The 25,045-nt window shown below is 45.2% G+C and overlaps 1 long non-coding RNA gene and 1 other non-coding gene across 2 annotated transcripts in view; both read left to right on the top strand.

The window, feature by feature from the left end:
- Nucleotides 1-7,427: 7,427 nt before the first annotated feature.
- LOC114816528 lies at nt 7,428-7,565 on the top strand. Its single transcript, XR_003764316.1, has one exon. It is a non-coding gene; the product is annotated as a small nucleolar RNA SNORA7 (small nucleolar RNA).
- Nucleotides 7,566-9,058: 1,493 nt separating this feature from the next.
- The window catches only part of LOC114814790, an 83,582-nt gene continuing 67,595 nt past the window's right edge, over nt 9,059-25,045 (top strand). Inside the window, exon 1 of the long non-coding RNA XR_003762590.2 lies at nt 9,059-9,439. This is a non-coding gene — a long non-coding RNA (uncharacterized LOC114814790). The remainder of the gene's footprint in view (nt 9,440-25,045) is intronic.

Below are 25,045 nucleotides of genomic sequence, written 5' to 3'. Positions count from 1 at the left end.
CTCTCTCATCTTTCCTCTTTCCTCCTCCTCTCTTTCTCCCTATCTTCCTCTCTCCTCTTCCCCCTTCTTTTCTCTCCCCTATTTCTCCCTCCTCCTCTTCCCCCCCTCCTCTTCTTTCCTTTTTCTCTCTCCTCATCCTCTCTCCTCTTACTTTTCTCTCTCTCTTCCCCTTCCTTCTCCTAATTTCTCTTTCCCTTCCTCCTCTTTACTCTTTCCCTTTCTGCTTCTCTCAATCAATCAGTCAATCAATCAAGCAAGCAGTGATATTCATAGAGCACTTAGTATGTGCAGAGCCCCGTGCTAAGCATTTGGGAGAGATTGGCAGAATTGGCAGACAGGTTCTCCGCCCACAATAAGCTTACAGTCTAGAGGCCAAGTTTACATCTCCCTTTCTTCTAGCGGTTTCTGTCAAGTGCTTACTATGTGCCAGGCAGTGTAATGATCAGGTTGGACACAGTCCATAACCCATGTGGAGCACAAAGTCTTATTCCCCATTTTACAGATGAGGTAAAAGAGGCACAGAGAAGTGACTTGCCCCAAGTCACACAGCAGTTAAGTAGCAGAGCTAGAAATCTGACTCCTTGCTTTTTCTACTTCTTCTCATTTCCCTTCCCATCCGCATCCCTGTGGTTTCCCTTCCTCTACCCCACCCTCTATTCTCCTCCCATCTTTTTCAAGCTCAGGAAAGTAGCGTGGCTTAGCGGAAAGGGCATGGGCCTGGGAGAGTCAGAGGACCTAGTTTCTAAACCTGGCTCTATCAACTGCTTGCTGTGTGACCCTGGTCAAGTAGCTTAACTTATGTGTGCCTCAGTTTTCCTGGTCTCCCTCCTACTTAGCCTGTGAGCCCCAGAGGGCACCAGGACTGTGTCTAACCAAATTAATTGTATCTACCCCAGGGCTTAGAACAATATTTGACATGTAGTAAGCACTTAACAAATACCACAAAAAAGGCCCCTGCTCTCTTGCTGATCTCCCACTATGACTCCTACTCAGTTTTCGACTGTTTTTTCCTCTGTTCATAACGTGGAGGAGGAGAAAGAGGAGGAGGAGGAGAGAGAGGGAAACAGCCTGGTTTAGTGGAAAGAGCATGGACATGGGAGTCAGAGGTCACGGGTTCTAATCCCGGCTCTGCCACTTGTCTGCAATGTGACTTTGGGTGAGTCACTTAACTTCTCTGTGCCTCAGTTACCTCATCTGTAAAATGGAGATTAAGACTGTGAGCCCCATGTGGGACAAGCTGATGACCTTGTATCTCCACCAGAGTTTAGAACAGTGCTTGGTACCTAGTAAGCGCTTAACAAATATCATTGTTATTATTATTATTATTAGAGAGAGGGAGAGCACTGATGCTATATGCCAAGGAGAAAACCTAACTTCTGCTCCCAGTGTTCTTTTTCTTCTTCTTCTTCAGAAAGAGCTGTCTCTGAATGCCAAGGAGAAAATCCTGGTTTGTGCTGGCAGTGTTCTTCTCATGGCCAGCTGCAGGGTTCTGCCATGTGTTGGGGTGGGCGGTTGGGTTTCATGAACAGCCACGGACGGTGTCGCAGCGGACACAAGTAGCCGGGTAGGCTAAATGGCTGACAGCCCATGGCCAGTATAAGCTCACTGCCCCTCTTCTCCCTCTGAATGGCTCATCAGAGAACACTTCAGGCTGCAGCCTCCCCTGGGCTACTTGAAGAACCTGAATGGCAAGGGACCACAGAAGGGGTCCGACTATTTTCTGGGAGTTTCTGCTTGACCTTGTTTTGGTCTCCAATCTTTCTCCTTGTCATTAGTTTCTCAGACTTGCCTGTTCTCCAGATTGTCCTCTTAGTCCTGAGGTGATAATAATAATAATAATATTGGTTTTTGTTAAGCCCTTACTATGCGCCAAGCACTGGGGTAGAGATGAGTTAATCAGTTCGGGCGCAGTCCCTGTCTTATATGCAGTTCACAGTCTAAGTAGAAGGGAGAACAGGTTTTGAGGCACAGAGACAGAGAGGAGAGGCACTGAGATACAAAGACAGAGATGCAGAGGCATCGAGGCACAGCAACAGAGATACAGAGGCAGTGTGGTCTAATGGACAGAGCAGGGGACTAGGAGCAAGAGTCCTGGGTTTTACGATTGGCTCTGCTATTTCCCTGCTGTGCGACCTTTGGCAAGCCACTTAACCAATCTCTGCCTCCATTTCCTCATCTGTCAAATGGGAATAAAATACTCATTCTCCTTCTCACTTAGAATGTGAGTCCCGTGGGGGACAGAGACTGTCTCTCACCTTGGATCTATCCTAGTGCTTGGCATAGCATAAATGGTTAATGTAAGTATTAATAGTAACAATACGAGGCCTGGAAAATCTGGGCTGCCTGATCATTTTTCTATAAAAACATTCCGTCCATTTTTCTCCACGCCTTAAGAACCTCCAGTGGTGCCCATCCATCTCCGCATCAAACAAAACTCCTTCCCATCGGTTTGAAAGTGCTCAATCACCTTGACCCCTGTTACCTTACCTAGCTGCTCTTCTACTACAACCCAGACCGCATATTTTACTCCTCTAATGCCATCCTACTCACTGAACCTCAGTCTTGTCTATCTCACCACTGACCTGTCATCCACATCCTGCCTCTGGCCTAGAATACCCTCTCTCCTCATATCTGGCAATTACTCTCCCACCTTCAAAGTCTTATTGAAGGTACATCTCCTCCGAGAAACCTTCCTTGACTAGCCCTCATTTTGTCTTTTTCCACTACCTTCTGCGTCGACCTGACTTGTTTTCTTTATTCACCCCCTCATTTCCACAGACCCACAGCACTTATGTACGTACCTTTGATTTATTCATTTATTTTAACGTCTGCCTTGCCCACTAGACTATAAACTAGTGGTGGCTAGGGAATATGCCTGTTATATTGTTGTGTTGTACTCTCTCAGAAGCCTGTACAGTGCTGTCTGATTGATTGATTGATTGACCCTTCACAGATTTACCATAACCAGACACTTTTGCTCCTGGTTGTGCCTCTTTTAAGAGGGCTGAGTGGGTAGTTGATGCCACAGATTCCCCAGAGAGAAGACTGTGCAGCAGATGCTTAGAGGTGAGGAGTGGAAACTAGCATCAGCAGGTTTTTTTTCCTTCAGTGGTATTTATTAAGTGCTTACTATGTGCCAAACACTGTACTAAGCACAAGGGTAGATTTTTCAGTGGTATTTATTAAGCGCTTACTATGTGCCAGGCACTCTTCTAAGCGCTGGGGTGGATACAAGCAAATCGGGTTGGACACGGTCCCCGACCCATGTGGGGCTCACAGTCTCAATCCCCATTTTACAAATGAGGTAACTGAGGCACAGAGAAGTGAAGTGACTTGCCCAAGTTCACACAGCAGACGAGTGGCAGAGCGGGGATTAGAATCCATGACCTTCTGAATCCCAGGCCCGTGCTCTATCCACTAGGCCATGCTGCTTCTCTATACATGATACAAGATAATCAGATCAGACAGAGTCCACCACAGAAATCCACTGGGGGCCTGTTCTGCTTCTGGTGGGGCCCGCGACTAGCCTGGGCCAACGAGCCAGAGCCAGAGCCAGGAAAGCTTGTGTGTTCAGTTCCTCCCTGTGGTCAGCTGCTGCCAGCCGGGGTCCATTTCCGCCCAGAGGCCTTCCCCGTTAAGCCCTCCTTTCCTCTTCTCCCACTTCCTTCTGTGTTGACTGATTTGCTCCCTTTATGCATCCCCCTCCCAGCTCCAGGGCACTTATTTAAATATCCATAATTTATTTATTTATATTAATGTCTGTCTCCCCCTGTAGACTGTAAGCTATTTGTGGGCAGGGAATGTGTCTGTTTATTGTTATATCGTGCTCTCCCAAGAGCTTGGTACAGTGTTCTTCATCCAGCAAGCATTCAATAAATACAATTGCCTGACTGACTGACTAATTCTGGCTCTGCCAACTGCCTGCTGGGCAGCCTCAGGCAAGTCACTTCACTTATCTGTGACTCAGTTTCCTCATCTAGAAAATGGGGATTAAGTACCTGTTCTCCCTCCTACTTAGACCGTGAGCCCCCCGTGAGACAGGGACTGTGTTCGATCTGATCATCCTGTGTCAATCCCGGTGCTTTGATTGGTGCTCGACACACGGTAAGCGTTTAACAGTCATTATCCCTCAAACAGAGGCCTGGACAAGCCAGCGCAGTCACGTGGCTGAGGGCAACTCTGGCTTTGTGGTCCTCCTCCACTTGGTGACTCTTGGGGATGTATGGTTTGACTCCTTTTCACCCCACCAAGATTTCAGGCTCAGCCTGTCTCCTGGCTGGGAATACCTCAAATAGAGTTTGTGAAAGGATGTCTGTTTCCTCCTGGAGACCTGTGGCTCTCCTCATTTGAAATAGCTGCCGAGAATGTGAGGGACTCAGGAGAAATTCATTCACACAGAGTAGGTTTCGGGCAGGGAATCTTGGAGCTGGAAGACGTCCAGAGAGGTCACTTTGTCCATCCCCCCCTCTCTGGGAAGGGTAATACATCAGCTGCCCCAGACAGATAAGAATCGCTCCTGCTTTCAGAGATTCCAGTGTGAATGACTCTGACTAGAAAGCCTAATTCAATTTCTGTCACCTGCCGCTTGGCTCTAAGTGGAGATGCAGACCAATTTGTCGATCGATCATTCAATCAATCGGATTTATTGAATGCTTTCTTTGTGCAGTATACTGTACTAAGCGTGTGCCAGAGTAAAAAACAACAATGCAACAGACATATTCCCTGCCCACAATGAGTTTACAGGCTAGAGGGAGTTTATAGTCAAGTCTCTATCTTTTTTTCTGGTATTTTTTAAGCACTTATTATGGGTCAGACACTATTCTAAGCACTGGGGAAGATACAAGCTAATCAGATTGGACACCGTCCCTGTCCCACATGGGGCTCACAGTCTTAATCCCCATTTTACAGCTGAGGCTCAGAGAAATGAAGTGACTTGCCCAAGGTCACACAAGTGGTGGAGCTGGGATTAGAACACAGGTCCTTCTGGGTTAAATAATCACTTAACAAATACCATGGACATAATCATTTTAAATAGACCCATCCCAAAATGCGAGGCTAATACTGTTTAAATCAGATTTCCTCCCTTTTAGATATGGGGGAGAAAGTGAAGAAAACAGTTGGCAAGAAGGTGGAGAACATGGTCTGTTTTTTTAACCATTAAAATCTTGGGGGCAAGCAGGTTTTTAAAAGGCCTGAATTGGAAAAAAAAGAGGGGCTTCAGTTTTTGCCTCACATAAAATGGAAGTTGAACTTTCCAAACATGTGGTTTGGGCAAGTATGTGAATATTTTTCATTTTCATGCTTCTTTGCTGGGAGCACAAGAGACTTAATTACCCAAGAGAGACTGTCCTCTGGAAGGACAAACCCTTCTGGAATGAAGAAGGACCAGCCTTTTCAAGAGGGAGGGAGGGGGAAGGGAGGGAAGAAGGAAGGAAGGCAGAGTGAGGGGAGAAAGAGAGAGGAGGTGGGGGAGGAGGGAAAAGGGAGAGGGAGAGAGTCCTCACTGCTTCTTATTTCTGACTCTTAATTTCTTGAATAAAAATCACAACAACAACAACAACAACAAAATTCCTCCCAAGCCTCTCCCTATTATGGTGGTTGTCTTTCATTGTTCATTCAATTCCTGGGGACTGAAACTCTCTAGAACTTCTGCAGAGGAAATTTCATCAGGACAAACCTGTCGTCACTGGAAAAGCATCTGACCGGTATCTGCACTTTCGAGATAGTTACCCAGACCTACTCTCTGAGCTTGTTCAGGTTTTGAAGGTTCCAGGTTCTAATCCTGACTCTGACGTGGACTCCTGTGGTGGGAAAATCATTCAGCAGTGATTACAGTGGTGGGATTTGTTAAGTACTTATTCTGCACTGTACTAAGCTCTGGGCTAAGATACAAGGTTCTAAGGATGGATTCTAATCCTGGCTTTGCCATTTGTCTGCTGTGGGACCTTAGGCAAGGCACTTCACTTCTCTGGGCCTCAGTTACCTCATCTAAAATGAGGATTAAGACTCTGAGCTCCATGTGGGACAGGGACCGTGTCCCACCCGATTTTATTGCATCTACCCTAGAGCTTAGGACCACACACATAGTAAACAATAAACAAATACTATTATTATTATTTGTATTATAATCAGGTTAGATACAATCCTTGTCCCATAAGGGGCCCACAATTTAAGGGGGAAAGAGCATAGGGATTTAGTCCCCATTTCATAGATGAGGAAATGGAGGCACAGAGAAGCTAAATGACTTGTCCAGGGTCACACAGCAGGCAAATGGTAAAGCTGGAATTAGAACCCAGGTCCTCTAACTTTCAGGCCTGTAATTCTTTCCAGTAGGCAATGCTCTCCTTTTACAGCTTCAACCTCTGTACTGTAAACTGGTAATGTGATTGAGTGGCTAGAGCATGGGCCTGGGAGTCTGAAGGACCTGAATTCTAATTCCAGCTCATCCACCTGTCTGCTGTGTGACCTTGGGCAAATCACTTCACTTTTCTGTGCCTCAGTTACCTCAACTCCAAAATGGGGATTAAGACTGTGAGCCCCATGTGGAACAGGGTCTGAATCCAATCTGATTTTTTATCTACCCTAGTGCTTAGTACGGTGCCTGGCATATAGTAAGAGCTTAACAAATATCACAATCGTTATTAATAATGCCTCAAGCAACCCTGAGTTTTGTGTGAATTATTTAGTTAAGGTAGGTTAAAAATATTGAAAAATAGATTTGCTGTTTGCTCGGGTTTATCTTTCATATGTGTTTAGAACATTCCTCTGCACACAGGAAGTGCTCAACAAATATCACTGATTGATAGATTGATTGCTGTGCATTGTTATTGCATTGTCAAAAGGAAATGTTTCTGCAGCAACCTCACTGTAGGTCGAGAAAAAGCTTTCTTTTACTTGTCCTGGGTGAATAAAGCCTTCACTGTTGGTGAGGAAAAAAATTGCCAAAGAAAGCATGGTTGTCTGGACGAGGGAGGTTATAAATACCTTTTAGAATATTTGCATAAATCTCTACTTACCAATTCTCAGAGCCCATGCCATCCATTTAACCTCTGATGGTAATTTTTAATTCCTAGGCCAACAAATGTTTCTAGGCCATTGCGGGCATGAATACTATACCTGAGATTCACTGAGTGGGCAAGGCCGGCAAAAGAGATGAACTCGTAGCCCTTTGTTGCAGGACCCTCTGCAGCTCTGAGTTTTAAGGGGAACCTGATTTTGTATTTTTCCTCCTTTTGAGTCACTTTTCCTCTTTCTAGCTTGCTTCCTGCCAAGCTGGGACTCTGTGTTGTTTCTCCACCCAGTTTCCTTCCTAAAACACTGCTGAGCTCAAGCTGGGATCCATTTTGTCTGCATGGGGTGAACCACTAAAGACCCCCATCACGCAATCAATCAATCACTGGCATTTATTGAGTGCTTACTGCGTGAAGCCCCTCTCAGGATGACACCTGGAAAGTTTCCAGTACTATACCAGTCTCGGCTACGGGAGGGAGAGTCAAGCAGAGGCCTACCCACTCCATTCCTACCTTGGGCAGTGGCTAGCAAGTGGAAGACAATCTGCTACAAGTCAAAACTCACCCATGCTGGGCAGCAGCGGCATGGGGGAGAATCGAGGGCGGAGACTCGGATTTACTGCGCGGGAAGGTGGCAATGGTAAACCGCTTCTGGATATTTACCAAGAAAACTCTATGGATCCACTACCAGAACGATTGCAGGTGGAGAGTGGGGTGTTCCGGGAGAGATGTATCCGTGTTGACGCTATGGGTCGAAAATGACTTGACAGCATAAGACCAAGTGTACAGAGCAATGTACTAAATGTTTGGGAGATTACAATACAACAATAAGCAGTCACATTCCCTGCCCCAAATGAGCTTACAGTCTGGAGGGGGAGACAGACATTAAAATAGATTACTAATATATACATAAGTGCTGTGGGGCTGAGGGCGGGGTGAATATTAAGAGCTTAAAGGGTACAGATCCATAGGTGGTACAGAGGGAGTAGGAGAAATGCAGGCTTCATCGGGGAAGGCCTTTTGGCAGAGATGTGGTTTTAATAAGACTTTGAAGGTGGAGAGAGTGATCGTCTGGCAGATACGAAGAGGGAGGGAGTTCCAGGCTAGAGGGAGGATGAGAGCGAGAAGTCGGTGGTGAGATTGATGACAACCCAGGATGGAATGTTGCTGCTGCTAAATGGTGCTATCTAGACAGGGGTAGGTAAAAAATAAGACAGCCGGATTAAAAAGATTGAGAAGCAGCATGGCCTAGGGTAAGAGTACAGAACTGGGAGGCAGAAGACCGTGTTCTAATCCTGACACCACTGCTAGCCTGCTGCATGACCTTGGACAAGTCACTTAACTTTCCTGGACCTCAGTCTCTTCCTGTGTCAAATGGGGATGAAATATCTGTTCTCTTTCTCCCTAAGGCTGGAAGATGGGACACTGTGTCCAGTCTGATTGTATCCTATCTATTGCAGCGCTCAGCCTAGAGAAGCCCTAAACAACTACCAGCATGAGTATTAAGAAGATAAAAACAGCCCGTCCTTCTGGGAAATTGACACATTTGGCACCTGCAGACCATCAAGTTTCAATTCAAAAGAAACAGCTACAAAGCAGAGGAGGGTGTGGACCGTCTGTGCTATGACTATGAATCTCCTGTAGCGGAGCACATCTGGCATCTTGAAGGGTTCCTCCTCATACCCGCAGTCAGATGGAAGACCGAATCCCAGCCCAGCTGCCGCTTGTTCCGGAAGAAAGAAGACTTTGAGTGGTGAAGTCGAGGAGGTGGAGAGAGGCTCACCTGGGTTCAATTTTAGTGTTTAGTAGGATTGATTGAAGCCAGTGTTTTCCTCACAGCCAGGGCTGCTCAACATGGGGCCTGTATGCTTGTTGTGGGCAGGGAACGTGTCTCATTATTGTTGTATTGTACTCTCCCAAGCACTCAGTACAGTGCTCTGCCAACACTAAGTGCTTAATAAATACAAATGAATGAATGGTCTGCATAAAGTAAGCACTCAATGAAAATGATTGATTGATAGGTTAATTAGCAGATATCACACCTGCTGCTACTCATCTGCTGATGGTTAGCTTGATTCCTGGTGCTCCCATAGGGTGAGGTGAAGGGTCAGATCTGCAGTGATTTCTAAAAGGTTGTGACAAGGGGTGGGATGAAGAATATCCCAACTGCTTTGCCTCAAAGTGGCCATTACTGGGGGAGGAAGATACTAGCAAAGGAACTTGCCATTATATTGTAGCATGCAGAGAATGAGGAGCTTCGATGTTGCTGAACTTGGGATGGCGGTAGTTTCAATGCCCTCGGGACATGGAGCGGGTGGGGGCCAACAAGTCCCCTGGAGTAATATCTACCCATCATGGAATCGCCCGGACTCTTTTCAGAACGGGATCGGGACCCAGCACTACTAAAGTATTGACTCAGCTCTGCTTTGGTGAGTTTCCGCTGGGGCGGTCTGAGGGGAGAACCACCAATACCAAGCCAAAACAATTGACCAGTGATCTTTTGAGGTTGCAGGAATTTGGGACAAGCTCCTGAGGTGTTTAAGTAGGGTGTCCTTCTCTACATTTTTGCGGGGGGCGTTGGGAAGGAGATAAGAAACTGTATGTGTATGAATTCTTCAATTTACCAAAACCAGTTGGTGTGGGAAGGTGAGCAGACTAGAACCAGCAGAAGGGTCACAAATTCAAACTAGGGAAAATCATAATTGGAGAAAAACAGGGGTGTTTAATTTTTATTTTTTTTCGCTATTTGTTAGGAGGGTATTATGTATTAAGTGCTGTTCTAAGCTCTGGAGTACAGATGGTTAATCAGGAGTGATATGGTCCCTGTTCTACATGAGGCTCACAGTCTAGGAGGGAGAACAGGCATTGAATCTCCATTTTGCAGTTGAGGAAACTAAGGCCCAGAGAAGTTTAGTGACTTGCCCAAGGTCACACAGCAGGCAAATGATGGGGATGACATTAGAACTCAGGTCCTCTGGCTCCCAGGCCTGGGCTTTATCCACTAGTCACGCTGTTTCTCGTGATTCCCACCTAACCCATGGAATGGCTACCTAGAAAGGCAACCATTATACAGTTCCTCCACGCATATCCATCTCTCAGTCAGAGACAGAACTTTGGGCTGGACAAATCCATATTTATTGAGCACTTACTGTATGCAGAGCATTGTGTTAAGTGCTTAAGAGAATACACTATTGCAGATTGGTAGACGTTCCCTGCCCACAAGGAGTTTATAGTCTAGGGAGGCATTTACAGTCTACAGTAATGACATTATTTAGCTTCTTAGGGACAGGAATGATCAAGTGGCCTAGTGGATAGAGTACGGACCTGGGAGTCAGAAGGACCTGAGTTCAAATAATTGCTCCTCCACTCGTCTGCTGTGACCTTGGGCAGATGACTTTACTTCTCTCTGCCTTAGTTACCTGTTCTGTAAAATGGGGATTAAGACTGTGAGCCCCATGTGGGACATGGACACTGTCCAAACTGATTATTTTGTATCTACCCCGGCTCTTAGAACAGTGCATGGCACATAGTAAGTGCTTAACAAATGCCATCATTACCATTATGGATTTGCAGTCCTCCTCGGATGTTCCTTAAAGGGGGGAAAAATCAGGACTGGGATTTTTGAATCTATACGAGATGCCTGCCAAAATAAAATTATTCTGCCATGTGGTTGTGGATTTGTGACTAATTTCACCAAATAAACATAATCACCATCCAAAAATAAGAAGAAAATTACTCCTTTCTTTCAGACAGATTCTTTCCGCTTTTCCTTCTGCAATTAAATCTCTTAATTATTTCTTCATATTCCCAAACTGTAGTCTTGAGACTGGCTAGCTGCCATGGGTTATTAATTATAATTTATAACTCTTTAAGACTGTTTAGATATTAAATGAAACATTCTTCCCTGATTATAGAATGCGATCAGACAGTAGTGGAGCTCTCCAATTTGCATTGACTATTTTAAGTTTGTTCTGAGAAATCCTAGGACAGTTCTCCCTCAGGATTTGAGGGCTGCTTTTTCCTCCTATGGTATCTTATTGCATTACTGCTTTTTCCTTCTTTGGTATCTTATTCCATTATTCCTTTGCCTCAAATCCTGTTTTCCTTAGTTGAACATGGCCTGGACAAGCATCTGTTAGGCCTGGAGGTGGATGTTGAGTGCTAATTATCGTGATGATGATTGTATTGGATAAGCACTTCCTATGTGTCAAGCTCCGTTCTAAGCAGTGGCGTAGATACAAGTTAATCGGGTTGGACACAGCCCCCGTCCCAGATGGGACTTACAGTCTAAGTAGGAAGAGCAGGCAACGAATCTCTATGTTTCAGATGAGGAAACTGGGGCAACGAGAAGTCATGTGACTTGTTCAGGGTCACCCAGCAGGCAAGTGGCAGAGCCCAGGATTAGAACCCAGCTCCTTTGACTCTCAGGCCTGTGATTCTTTCCACTAAACCACGTTGCTTCATCGTGACTGGGATGGTGTCAATCATATTTCATTCATTTAATAGTATTTATTGAGCGCTTAGTATGTGCAGAGCACTGTACTAAGCACTTGGAATGTGCAATTCGGCAACAGATAGAGACAATCCCTGCCCACTGACAGGCTCATAGTCTAATCGGGGGAGACAGATGGACAGAAACAAGACAACGTAATCACGATAAATAGAATCAAGGGGATGTATACCTCGTTAACAAAATAAGTAGGGTAAACCCGGTGTATCCCATCACTGTCCAAGGACTAGCAGGTCGGTCTCAGGGTGGGTAGGTGAGGATATGTGAGCACTTACAGTGTACAGAGCACTGTACTGAGCACTTGGGAGAGTGCAAGATAATGGAGCTGGTAGGCGTATTCCCTGCTTTCATCCTATACTAGCGACTGAACACCGTAGCTTAAGCTCACCAAGTTCCACTCCCCCTTGTCTGAGTTGCATGGATATGATAATATCCTAAACAAAGATATAGTGGTGAAATGTTTTTCCCTCCACCCCTTCCAGAATATTATCACTGCTCAAGCAGCTGTTATCTGCTCTGGCCTCTTGTGTCTTTCTTGAGCCCAATGTGGGGGTGGGAACTGGGGGGAAGAGCCAAGTAGTAGCCCCTACCCTGCTGGCAGGATCCTGCGAGCTGATACCCACTATATGACATAATAAATAATAATTGTGGTATTTGCTAAGGGCCTACTATGTGCCAGGCACTGTACTAAGAACTGGGGTAGATAGAAGCAAATCAGGTTGGACACAGTCCCAGTCCCACATGGGGCTCACAGTCTCAATTCCCCACTTTACAGAAGAGGTAACTGAGGCCCAGAGAAGTGAAGTGACTTGCCCAGAGTCACACAGCAGACAAGTTGCGGAGCCGGGATTAGAACCCATGACCTTCTGATTACCAGCCCCATGCTTTATCCATTAACCATGCCGCTTCCCATATCCCTGGTGTATCCATGTAGGAACCTAGGTAAGCACTTGACAGCAAGACCATGTATTCATAGTCTGCCTCAGCCCCATATTTTACCTCACTTTCAGGCTTATAAACAAGCGTCTCCCATAATACAAGGGAGCATAGATGGACATTTTTCTCTGAAAAAGACAATAATTTGTCGTGTACTAGCAGCAGAATCAATCGCTGGTGTTTATCGAGCCCTTACCGTGTGTAAAGCACTGTACTGAGCACTTGGGAGAGTGTAATTGGGGTGCTATTTGTTAAGTGTTTTCTCTGTGTTGGGCACTGTAGTAAGTGCTGGGGTAAGTACAAGATAAGCTCAGGCATAGACCTGACTGGGCTCATGGAGGGAGAATAGGTGCTTCATTCCCATTTTACAGGGAAGGAAACTGAGGTCCAGAGAAGTTAAGTGACTTGCTCAAGGTCACAGGGCAGTTAGTAGACGTGATCCCTGCCTTTAAGTAGGCCTCTGGTTACCCTGAACCACCTTATGGCCTGGAATGCACCTCTAAAAATCTCTGACCTAGGAGATAGGGGAGTTCTTTCCCTCCCGCCCCGCCTCCCCCCTCAATATTAAGGCCCGGGTAGCCATATCCTTTTATAAGAGCCTGAGGACCCCACAAAGGTTATGAACTTTGGGAACTATCAACTATCCAGCACTTAGTACAGTGCCTGGCATATAGAGCTTAAGGTACCATAAAAATACATTTGGCTACCCTGAGTTTATAAAACCTTTGAGGATTTATCATGACGGCTTGTGGCTGCTTGTGTCAGAGTTGACTCCTTTCCCTGTTGCCAGTGGCTAAAGCAGGGTGGTGAATGGGCTATTTGATTTAATCTAAGCTCCTCAAGGGCAGGGATTGTGTCTAACAACTCTGCTGTACTCTCCAAAGTGCTTAGTACAGTGCTCTGCACATTGATTGAGTTAGCTATCTTGGAGGATACAATGAGGGACCTACAATTTTTTTTTCAATTCTCCAGGAATGTCCTCCAATTTAAGTCTAACAACATCCTTGCAAGTCTTAGGTTCCATCATTCAGGAGTTGCAATTTCAGTCACACAGTGGTATTGATTGAGCACTTACTATGTGCAGAGCATTGTACTAAGCACTTGGGAGAATACAACAGAATTAGCAGACAAGTTCCTTGGTCATAACGAGCCTACAGTCCATTCATTCAGTTGCATTTTTTGAGCGCTTACTGTGTGCAAATCACTGTACTAAGTGCTTGCGAGAGTACATTATACCAATAAACAGACACATTCCTTGCCCATGGTGAGCTTACAGTCTAGAGGGGGAGGAGGAGACATTAATATGAATAAATTACTAATATGTACATGGGAGGGGGAGACAGACATAAATATGAAATGCTGTAGGTGGATGACTCGTACCTCTAGAATACTTTGCAGAGTTAGATGAGCCCAAATAAAACTGAAATAAGGAAACCAGCTCCCACGAGGGAACCCTAAGAATGACCAAAGATTATTATCAGTGACACCCAGCTGAATGCTGCCACAGGGTTCTGTTCTGTTAACGGCACTCTATCCACCGACGCATCACTTGATAAGGGAGGAGAAAACTGAATAGAAAAAGTCAGCATCTTTGAGATTCAGAGATTGGCCGCAAGCCTCCTCCCAACTTGAACTCTATAGATTGGTAATGCTATGACTTGGGCCTCACGTCTTGAACAGTGACATCAATAATATTAATGGTATTTAAGCACTATGTGCCAAGCACTAGGGTGGATACAAGCAAAATGAGTTGGGCACAGTCCCTCCCACAAGGGGCTCACAGTTTTGTGAGCCCCATTTTACAGATGCGGTAACAGAGACACAGAGAAGTGAATGACTTGCCCAGGTTCATACAGCAGACACGTGGCGGAGTCAGAATTAGAACCCATGACCTTCCAACTCCCAGGTCCGTGCTGTATCCACTAAGCCTTGCTGCTTCTCACCAATGCGCTAGCAAGGCAGAAACCCAAATGATGAACTCCTCGAACAGCGTCAGTTCCATTAGCACTGAAGCAGGGTTCAGAGCAGGACAGTTTGGCTGGGTGGGATATGTGCCTAGAAGAAATCATAGCAGGATTCCCGGAGAGAGGCTTGAATGGTGAGCTGAGGTTGCTAAGAGCATGGGGGTCGGGAAGTAAACGCTTTAAGGATGCGTTCTCAGACCATGCGGTATTCTAGCTGAAAGTTGAGACAACTTGGGTAGCAGCCCAACCTGGCAGGCTGAAATCAGGAAATAATAATAGTAGTGGTATTTGTTAAGTGCTTCCTCTGTGCCAGGCACTGTTCTAAGCACTGGGGTGGATACAAGCAAGTTGGGCTGGACGCAGTCCGTGTCCCATGTAGGGACCAACTCTCTCCTGTCCCACATTTCAGAAAGATTTTTGAAATTGTCAGATCCCAGAGCAGGGCTGGGTACTGCAGTAATAAAGCATCGGCACAGATGGAAACTAATACTCTCTCTTTTTGCTTCTGCCTCTCTGTCTCACTGTCTCTCTCGTCCCTTATCGACGTATACATCCACTGTCAGCAGCATCATCTTTCAATACGAGTGGCACCTTCTTTTTCTTTACCTCCCTGCCACCCAAAGATGCAAATACATAATTTCAAAACTGAAAGTTCTTGGAAAGGAATTTTCAATTCAACCTGGCTCTCCTTCCTGCTCCTGGAAATCTCCTCTCTTGTATTCCTTCTCTCTCTTTACCCCATCAGTCAATCACTGGTATTTACTGAGTGCTTACTGTGCACAGAATACTGTACTATGTGCATGGGTGGAAGGGTACAATCCAGCAGAAATTTACAATGCAATTGCTCCATTCCTTCTGTTCTCTTGACTGGCTGATGCTCCACCCCTTCAACTTTTCTGGGAAGGGATCTTCATTTTCGTGGAGTAGAGAAGAGTCACAGGGATAACATTATTATACTTATTCCTCGGGACTGTGAACTCCATGTGGGCAGGGAACATGTCTACCAACTCTGGTATATTGTACTCTCCCAAGCACGTAGTACAGTGCTCTGCACTCAGTAAACATGCAATAAATACCACTGATGGAGTGATTACCCAAAACTGGGAAGCAAAACAAGTCCATTTCCACTCCAAGGGTGTTCACATTTACTTCATTTCCTTTCTCGAGCGGAGAAGTGTCCTCTCTAGGAATTTTTCTGGTCATCCATCCTTCCGAGGATACCAGTTTCCAGCACTTCTTGGTTATTGGACTGGTCTGCTGTTTAAGAATGATAGTCCAGCTTGTAGTAGCCACAATCCCAGCTCTGCTGAAAGTACGTTCAGGGTTAATCCTGGGAGTCGGGCAGCTTAAATCTCCGCGATTCGAGCCGAGGCAAGGGAGGTTATTTGAGGCAGGAGCAGCACCGAGGGGAATCTTCCCAGGGTTCTATTAATGTTTTATTGACGTTCAAGTTGAGTTTGATTGCAGTCTCCTCTCATGGAACCATTTGTGAGGAGGAAGTGAGCCTCTCCTGTGCTGCTCTGTGACTGATTGTTTTGTGCTTCTCAACTTGGACTCGTCTGATAGAACAGAAACAGCTTGAAATAGCTGGAGCCGAAAGGAACCCTATAGCCTAACCGTTTGATGGGGCTTGGCTGGAATGGTTGTCCCGGGTCTTTTTACAGAAGGAGAAAGAGTGTTCTGATTGACAATTGAAAAGTGACTGCTTCCCAACCCTGGGGCCAGGGAAATATTTACAAAATCTGGAGAAATGGAGCCTCTCCTCGATCCTTGATCTAAACTCTGCCACAAACTTACTTAAATTTTCTAAGACACAAAGTATCTGGGCCTTATTTATTTCACTTAAAGTCGGGGATTGCTGGGCAAAGCTGAAAAGGTTAAAATGACATGACGCACTGTACTTGGATCTGAACCCTTTGGGCACTTGATATTCACCCCACCCTAAGCCCTGTAGCATTTATGTACAGAGCTCTGCACACAGGAAGCGCTCAATAAATACGATTGAATAAGTAAATGAATATCTGGAATTTATATTAATGTCTGTATCCCCCTCTAGACTCTAAGCTTGTTGTGGGCAGGGAACGTGCCTACCTACTCTGTTGTACTCTCCCAAGCGCTAAGTATAGTGATCTGCTTATAGTAAGTACTCAGTACATACCACTGAATGATGCGCTTGAACATCTACCAAATCGTGTTCCTCCTGAAACACCACCTCCTCCAGAAAGGCATTCCCTGATTGAATCCCCACCTCCCTGGTCGTGTCATCTCACCGGCCACCCTCAGCACATATCTGTGTATTGGATTACTTAGTCTAGTCATGTTTTTTTGGTTTTATCATCAGTATCTATTGTTTCACCCTGTGTTCCTTTTGCAGACCAATCTGAGGCTCTGCCTTTCTCGTGTTAAAGCCCTTTGAGGGCGGACTGTGTCTAACTTTGGGAACACAATACAAAATGATTATGACCCTCCTAGTACAGTGTTCAACCAAAACTGATGAGGAAAAGTATTACACATATTAAAAGCATTCTTGTCAATTATGAGTCTTCTATCCCAGATGCTTAGTACAGTGCTCTACGCACAGGAGGGGCTCGGTAAAGAACAAGTAGTTGATTTCGCAGCAGAAGCAGTCATCCATTAATTTGAAAATATTGTAGACGGTGAGGCTGTGCCCGCAAAGATGATTGTTCTATGGTAGTGGGGAAGGTCAAAGGGATGCAGAACTCTTTGAGGTTCTGGAGGGTTGAAGCAACCCGCAGAGAGAGAAGAGAAATACCAAGAAATGGAAAAGAACAAAGAGAAGATTTTTAAGGAATCTGATGAGGCTGCCTCCTCTTCATTCTGGTCCCAGGTCATTAATCCATCAATAGTAATTATTATTTACTGTGTGCAGAGCACTGTACTAAGTGCTTCGGTGAATACAGTAGCTCTTGATCTAATTTTCCTAGTTTAGAGAAGCAGCATGACGTAGGAGTCAGAGGACCTGGGTTCTAATCCTGGCTCTGCCACTTGACTGCTGTGTGACCATGGGCAAGTCACTTAACTTCTCTGTGCTCCAGTTATCTCATCTGCAAAATGGGGATTCAAATCTGTTCTTCCTCCTTCGGAGACTGTGAGCCCCAGCACTTAGTACAGTACGTGACACATAATATTATAATAAACACACAATGAATGCCAGAATTATTATTATTGTTTATCTGGGGGTTGGAGATTGAGACTGTGCTAGAGCAAGTTGGGTAGAGAATTCAAGCATTTCAAATAGATTTAAGAGCGTTTGGAAAATATGCATGGTCAGGTGGTCCATAATCCTCAGTTTGAAAATCAAGAAGTGGTACTGGCATGCAGTTGTTCCGTGAAGCTGTTTCCATCGTTAGCGACCAAATACCAAGCAGAATGAACCATGGGCACTGACCATTAATAACTTTCCTTGTGATCTCTCATTTAAAAAAAAATCCCTTTTACAAAATGCCCTGCAGCCTTTCAGACCCTAGTTTTAGAGTTTATGAACTCAGTCAATTGTATTTATTGAGCACTTACCATGCACAGAGCATTCATTCATCTATTCAATCGTATTTATTGAACACTTACTGTTGCAGCACACTGTAGTAAGCACTTGGGAGAGTGCAATTTAACAATAAATAGACACATTCCCCATCCATAACCATCTTACAGTCTCAGCAGGAGGAACAGGGGGTAGTCTCAATTTCCAAGGTGGAATTAAAAAGGAGCCCTTGTTCTAAGTTATATTATTATTGTTGGTTATTATACTCTCCCAAGAGCTTAGTACAGTGCTATGCACACAGTAAGCATTCAGTAAATATGACTGAATGAAAGAATGTCTCCACCCAGACCTCCTTTTTTTGGCTAGGTTACCAAAATAGAGATTCTCCCAGGTGTTCAGTACAGTGGTCGGCACTCAGAAGTCCCTCGGCAGATACTGTGGGCTGATCCCTCAGCCACACCATCTAACTGGATTCCTCTGCCCATCAGAGTCACTTTAGTTTGCTCCGGACCGAATATCAGACTTAGAAAGGGCCCGCGATCTCCTGAGATGGTTCTCCAGGTACTCTTTGGCAGATTTTGGCAGCTCCGACTCATTTGAAATCATCTATCTCAACTAAGCCTGGTACTGTCCGAGCACCTCAGTCTTTATGTGTCTGTGCTTGACTTTTGGGATTCAGTCACCTCTGGGAAAGGCACAACTGAGGAGAGAACTGGAATTTCTTCAGAGACAGTTGCTTTCCTCTTTCATTTGTGTTCTTAAGCTTTCTTGGATTTTCTTGGATTTTCTTAGGCTTTGGGAAATGTTTGCAAATCATTCACCCCTTGTGGGTTGCTGTATGGAAGCTGGGTTTAAAGCACTCGATCACCTTGCCTCCCCATCCGTACCTCACCTTGCTACTTTCCTAAACCCAGCCCACACACTTCGCTCCTCTAATGCTACCTCGATTATTTCTACCACGCCACTGACCCCTTACCCAGGTCCTGCCTCAGGCCTGTACTTCCCTCCCTCCTCAAATCTGACCGACATTGACTCTCCCCCTCTTCCAAGCCTTATTGAAGGCACATCTCCTCCAAGAGGTCTTCCCTGACCAAGCCCTCCTTTCTTCTCCCACTCGCTTCTGCATCACCCGCAGTTGCTCTCTTTATTCATCCCCCCTCCCAGCACCACAGCACTTATGTACATATCTGTAATTTATTTATTGATATTAATGTCTGTCTCCCCCTTTAAACTGTAAGCTCACTGTGGGCAGGGAATGTATCTGTTTATTGTATTCTCCCAAGTGCTTGGTACAGTGCTCTGCACATAGTAGGCACTTAATAAATATGATCGATTGGGTTCTTACACCTCCAACCAAAGCACAACCAAAGCACTCATATATGTATCTGTATTCTCTATTATTTCTTCACTTATTGTAACTTTAGGGTCTGTCTTCCCTGCAAGAATTTAAGGTCCTTGAGGGCAGGAATCATGTCAGCTAGTTGTGTTGCACTCTCTCAAGCATTAAGTAATAATAATAATAATGTTGGTATTTGTTAAGCGCTTACTATGTGCCGAGCACTGTTCTAAGCGCTGGGGTAGACACAAAGGAATCAGGTTGTCCCACGTGGGGCTCACAGTCTTAATCCCCATTTTACAGATGAGGTAACTGAGGCACCGAGAAGTTAAGTGACTTGCCCAAAGTCACACAGCTGACAAGTGGCCGAGTTGGGATTCGAACCCATGACCTCTGACTCCAAAGCCTGTGCTTTTTCCACTGAGCCACGCTGCACAATAGGTGCTTGGTTAATGCAATTCTCTGCTAACAGGTTGTCAATCTAGAGACAGGCCTCCCACAAACTGCAGACCCAATCTGAATTGGTAACTTCTCTAGACCCTGAAGCAGAGGTGTACAGGGATGGGAGATCGTAGCTGGTCTATGACGGGAAAGAGCTTTTAGAAGCTTCATGAAACGGTTGATTTGGGGTCCCCGAGAGATCGTTGACCAATTTACATGCCTACCCAATACTGCAGACACCCATACTCAGGGGAACGTTGAGGACTAGTTTTCTCTAGCTGACACCCTTTTTGGCTCTAACTCTCTGCAGCTTACAAAATGCCTTGGTGTTTCCTGTTTCCTCTTTTCATTGGAATGATTATTTTCTCAAGGAAGTATTCACTGGCCTATAGTTAGTAAAAAGCAAGTCTGGTTGAAGATTTAGTGGGGCCATGCCAGAAGCCAGCTAATAATTCATTTAAATTATTAATTATTGTGCTTGTTAAATGAAGGGGTAGATATAAAATAATGAGGGGGGACACAGTTCCTGTCCCACATGTGGCTCACAGTTTAAGTAGGTGGAAGTAAGATTTAATCCCCATTTGACAGTTGAGAAAACTGAGGCACGGAGAAGTTAAGCAGCTTGTCCAAGGTCAAGCACAGCACACAGCACCCAAGTGGCTGAGTTGGGATTAGAACCTCTGATTCCCAGGCCTGTGCTCTTCCCACTAAGCCATGCTCCTTCCCTAGGATTATGCATCATTAGACTCGGATAAACAAGCCTAAATCACGAGAGTCCTGGCAACTTTTCATTGCTTTTACAGACAGAACATCTTCATAAAGCACATAGTTGCAGTCTATCTAGGTCAATTGGCTACTGCCTAATCTTTATCCATAAAAAAAAGCTTCTTTCATGTGGCAGTATCACTGGGGAGACCAAGTCAGACTGGAATCTGAAACTTTGAGTTTCAGGCTGATTTGTATGAATTTTTAGATGCCTCAGTCTCTTAGTGTCACTGTCTTATTCCTACTGCAGGTTTGTCTTTTCTTCCTGTCTCCCTTATCAGTCTGTCAGCTTCTCAGGAGCAAGAACCACATCTACTAGACTGGATGCTCCCAAGTGCTTAGCCCAGTGCTCTTCCCCCCAGTTGGTGCCCGATGATGGTGATGGTATTTAAGTGCTCACTATGTGTCAAGCACTGTTCTGAGTGCTGGGGTAGATACAAGCTAATCATGTTGGAAAAGATCCCTGTCTCACATGGGTCTCACAGTCTTAATCCCCATTGTACAGATGAGGTAACTGAAGCCCAGAGAAGTGAAGTGACTTGCCCAAGGTCACACACTGGACAAGTGGCAGGGTCAGGATTAAAACCCAGGTCCTTCTGATTCCCAGAGCTGGGTTCTGTCCTTTAGACCATAGTGGGTTGTTAGAAGCCCCAAATTCGTCATAAGGAGGTGGCATGAATGTAATATTTCAAGTACTGTAGTTAAGTAAAAACATTAAGGCCTGGTTTTATGTGTGGGTTGATGGCATTCCATTGTTGGCAGAGGATTTGTCTACCGACTATGTTTTATGGTACTCTCCCAAGTGTTTAGTACAAAGCCCTTCACAGTAAGTGCTCATTAAATACCATCGATTGATTCAGTAGAGAATAAGCGAGCAGAATGTCTCTAGGTCCAGGAGAACATCTCAGGGAAGGAAGTAAGATCTGACAACCAGGCTTTGTGTTCATGTTCCTGGTGGGAAGTGACAGGGACAGTTCCAGGAAAGCCCCCACCTTTCCCTCCCTGATCTGTACAAACCCATGGGACCTAGGGTCCCTGCTGGATGCCAGCCTCTGTCTGAGGATGACATTCAGAGGATTATTTAAGCTCTGTCCCTACTTGTCTCTGGAGTTCCTCTCTTCCTCTGCCTAGGACATTATCATCCCTGACTCCCATCCCATCCTGTCATCAGGACCACCTTAAGGTAATTCCTAAACTCTTATATGGTGGATGCTCATTTTCCTTGGTGAGTTTGAAGTAGTCTATACTGTTTCTCTAATTAGAAGCAGTGTGACAGTGGAATGGACATGGGCTTGGGAGTCAGAGGACTTGGGTTCTAATCCCAGCTCTGCCACTTGTCTGATGTGTGATCTTGGGCACACTTAACTTCTCTGTGCTTCAGTTACCTCATCTGTAAAATGGGGATTAAGACTGTGAGCCCCACGTGGGACAACCAGATTACTTTGTATCTACCCCAGCTCATAGAACAGTGCTTGGAACATAGTAAGCGCTTAACAAATACCATAATTATTATTAGAGGGATGATTTTTTGCTTTTTTGACCTTAATCATCCTAGGAGCAACTTGGGGTCTCATATCAGCTTCTGCTCCCTTCTCCAGAGTCAGCTCTTCCTAACCTGGGGAGAATAGGGGGAGTGTTTTTAAGTATTACCATCTCATTCTTGTGTGGGATGTTTTTAAAACCCAAGAACTCTAAGACAAAGCTTTTGGCTCTGGCCAGGTCTCTTTTTAAGTGAAAAGCAATAGGTGCATTCTAGGTACACAATCTGAGAACATTTAGTCTCCAAGACTTTACTACTTTTGACAGTGATGACTTTATGGTGTGGAACGAAGCTATCTCAAGGGGAGAACAATTTTATGGCGATTTTCTTCTTTTGCTGCTGTCGGGGGACTGGCTTTCATTTTGAGCGGTTGTGTGTGTGTTTGTGTATGTGTGTGTGTCTCCACCAACTGCCTCCCTTGCCTCTAGTCCTCAACTACCTCCTCTTTCTGCTTCCCTATGTGTCCTTCTCAATCCTCTTTTCATCACCTGAAGCAGCCCAGTGTAATGGTTAGAGCATGGACTCGGGAGTCTGAAGGACCTGGGTTCTAATCTTGGTCCTGCCATATGTCTGCTATGTGACCTTGGGCAAGTCACTCCACAACTCTGGGCCTCAGTTCCCTCATATGTAAAATGGGGAATAAGACCGAGAGTCCAATGTGGGACGGGGACTATGTCCCACTCGATTACCTTATGTCTACTCCAGTGCTTAATACAGTGCCTCACACGTAGTAAGCACTTAACAAATACCACAATTATTATTATTGCCTCCATCGTCTTTCGTTTGCTGCCATCTTTTCTTTCCCTTCTCTTTTGATGGAGCCTTGACATAGCCCTGACGTGGACCACAAGGAGGTCCAGCCTCCCACATGGATCCTTTACTCTAGTCTCTCCCAGATTGCCTTTCTCCTTCCTTGTCTCCCTGAAACCGGAAGGATGGATTCAACTTCTCATTTCTCTCCCAAAGGTGCCTGCAACTCTGGGTCCTGAAATGTATGTTTCCTTTGTTTTTGTCCTTCTGACTTCTCTCATGTGTTCTCTTGTATTGTCTGCTGTGTGCAGAGAATGTACTAAACTCTTAGGAGAGCACAATAGATGTAGTAGACATGGACCATGACCCCAGGGAGCATATAATTTTGGGGGGGAGAGTGACCCTGAAATTTATATTTAGAAGGAAAAGGGGATATGTACATGAGTGAGTGCTTAAGTACTAGGGTGTGTGGAATATGTACCTAAGTGTTTTAAGAAGTTGTGAGAACACAAGAAGGTGGGATGTTGAAATAACAGTTGAGGGAATGTAACCTGGGGAGAATAGAAATTAGCGAAGGAATCCTGGAGGAGGGGTGATTTCAGGAGGGCTTTGAAAATGAGTAAAATCTGTGGCGGAGGTGGCAGGGAGCATCCATCGTGGTTCAGGAGTTCTGACTGACAAGATCAAGGCTTCTCCTCAGCCAAAGTCTTGTTCTGCTGTTCTTTAGTGTTCTAGCCTGTTAATTCACTGTGGGCAGGGAATGTGTCTACCGGGTCTATTATAGTGTACTCTTCCAAGTGCTTAGTTCAGTGCCCTGCACACAGTAAGCACTCAAATATGATCGACTGATTCACCCCCTTCCAGTTGCCCCCGACACCACCACTCCCTGACTCAAACCCTGACTCAAACTTAATCTGTTAAATCTGGGAGTTCCAAAGGGGAATGTTTCTACCAACTCTGTTGTTTTATACCCACCCAAGCACTTCATACAGTTCTCTGCACACAGTAAGAACTCATTTAAGGGGACCGATCATAGTCTCTGTTCCCCGTGGTTGAAGAAGAGGGAGAAGTGTTATTTTCCACTTTTTAGATGAGTTACACTGAGGAGCAAAGAATTGAAATGACTTGCTCAAGGTAGTGCAACAGGTACATTGTAGAACTTGGATTAGAACCCAGATCCTTCGACTCCCTGGCCCATGTTCTTTCCACTAGTCCGTGCTGCTCCTGTCCTTGAGGGACCCGAAACAAACTTCTTAGATACACTGGGCCTTTGTGTTCACCATGATAAACAAAGGGGATAATACCACGACATATTAAATAGTAATTTGGATGACAGTGAGACGTGTTCAGAGAAATGAAGACACTTTTTTTTTTTCTGCTTTAGTGTTTTGGAAAAGTAGAGCCTGGCACAGGATGGAAAATATTCACCCTGGCCCAATAGGGACAGTTCCCGATCCTGTTCTTGGGCTGAATGGGCCGAGATCGGGAGGAGAGGGGACTTAGACACAACCTCTGCTAGGGGAAGAGGTGGGCAACTGGGTACTTCAGCTGTCCGCAGAGACAATCCTCTTATCCTGGCTGTCACCGGTTTAACTAGGCTCCTGCAGAGGTGATTTGCCAAATGGGTCTCCTGGCAGGAAAAGTTAATGCACTATTCTCTCCTCCCACTGCTAAGGTGAGTCATAGCATACAGGGGACATTTTCAAGGCGTGCCCAGCATTTAGAACTTTGCCAAGGATTCTGATAGGAGCCCTTTTAGTTCCTTGCTGATTTGAAATTCATTTTTTAAATCATTTGACCAATAATTAAAGGGCTGGGAGTCCCAGAAAGTCCCATTTAAAAAAAAACACCAAAAAACCCCAAAGCACTCTTCTGTCTTTACCAGTAAACTGGCTAGTATTTATCAGGGCATGGGACTATGCTTTCACATTTGATTAAATTACACACCGATTCCTCTCTTAGAGACTTGTGCCAAATCATATAATTCTTTAGCTAATTGCTGAAGTGGTTACGTCTACCACTGAAGTCTAGACAAAGTGTGTGACTGAAAGTTTGAAAGGTGTAATCAGGACTTTGGAGCCATTTTATGTGTCTTTTTAAAAAGAAATGCCATGTCTTTCAGAGGTCCCAGGTGAAAGGCGCTCTGTCCCTCCGTTAATGGAGTGGGTGAAAAGTTATCTACAAGCACTTAACCGACAGCGAACGGGAAGAGAGCATGACTCTAGGCTAGGAAAAGCTCTAGGGGGGATCCTCTTCCCCTAACCACTCATGGCTGTTTATAGCTCCCCCCAAAT

The sequence above is a fragment of the Ornithorhynchus anatinus genome, chromosome 1 (assembly GCF_004115215.2).
Source record: "Ornithorhynchus anatinus isolate Pmale09 chromosome 1, mOrnAna1.pri.v4, whole genome shotgun sequence".
Classification (NCBI taxonomy): domain Eukaryota; kingdom Metazoa; phylum Chordata; class Mammalia; order Monotremata; family Ornithorhynchidae; genus Ornithorhynchus; species Ornithorhynchus anatinus.
Note: the sequence above shows the minus strand (reverse complement) of the source record. Positions and strands in the feature narration are given on the sequence as shown.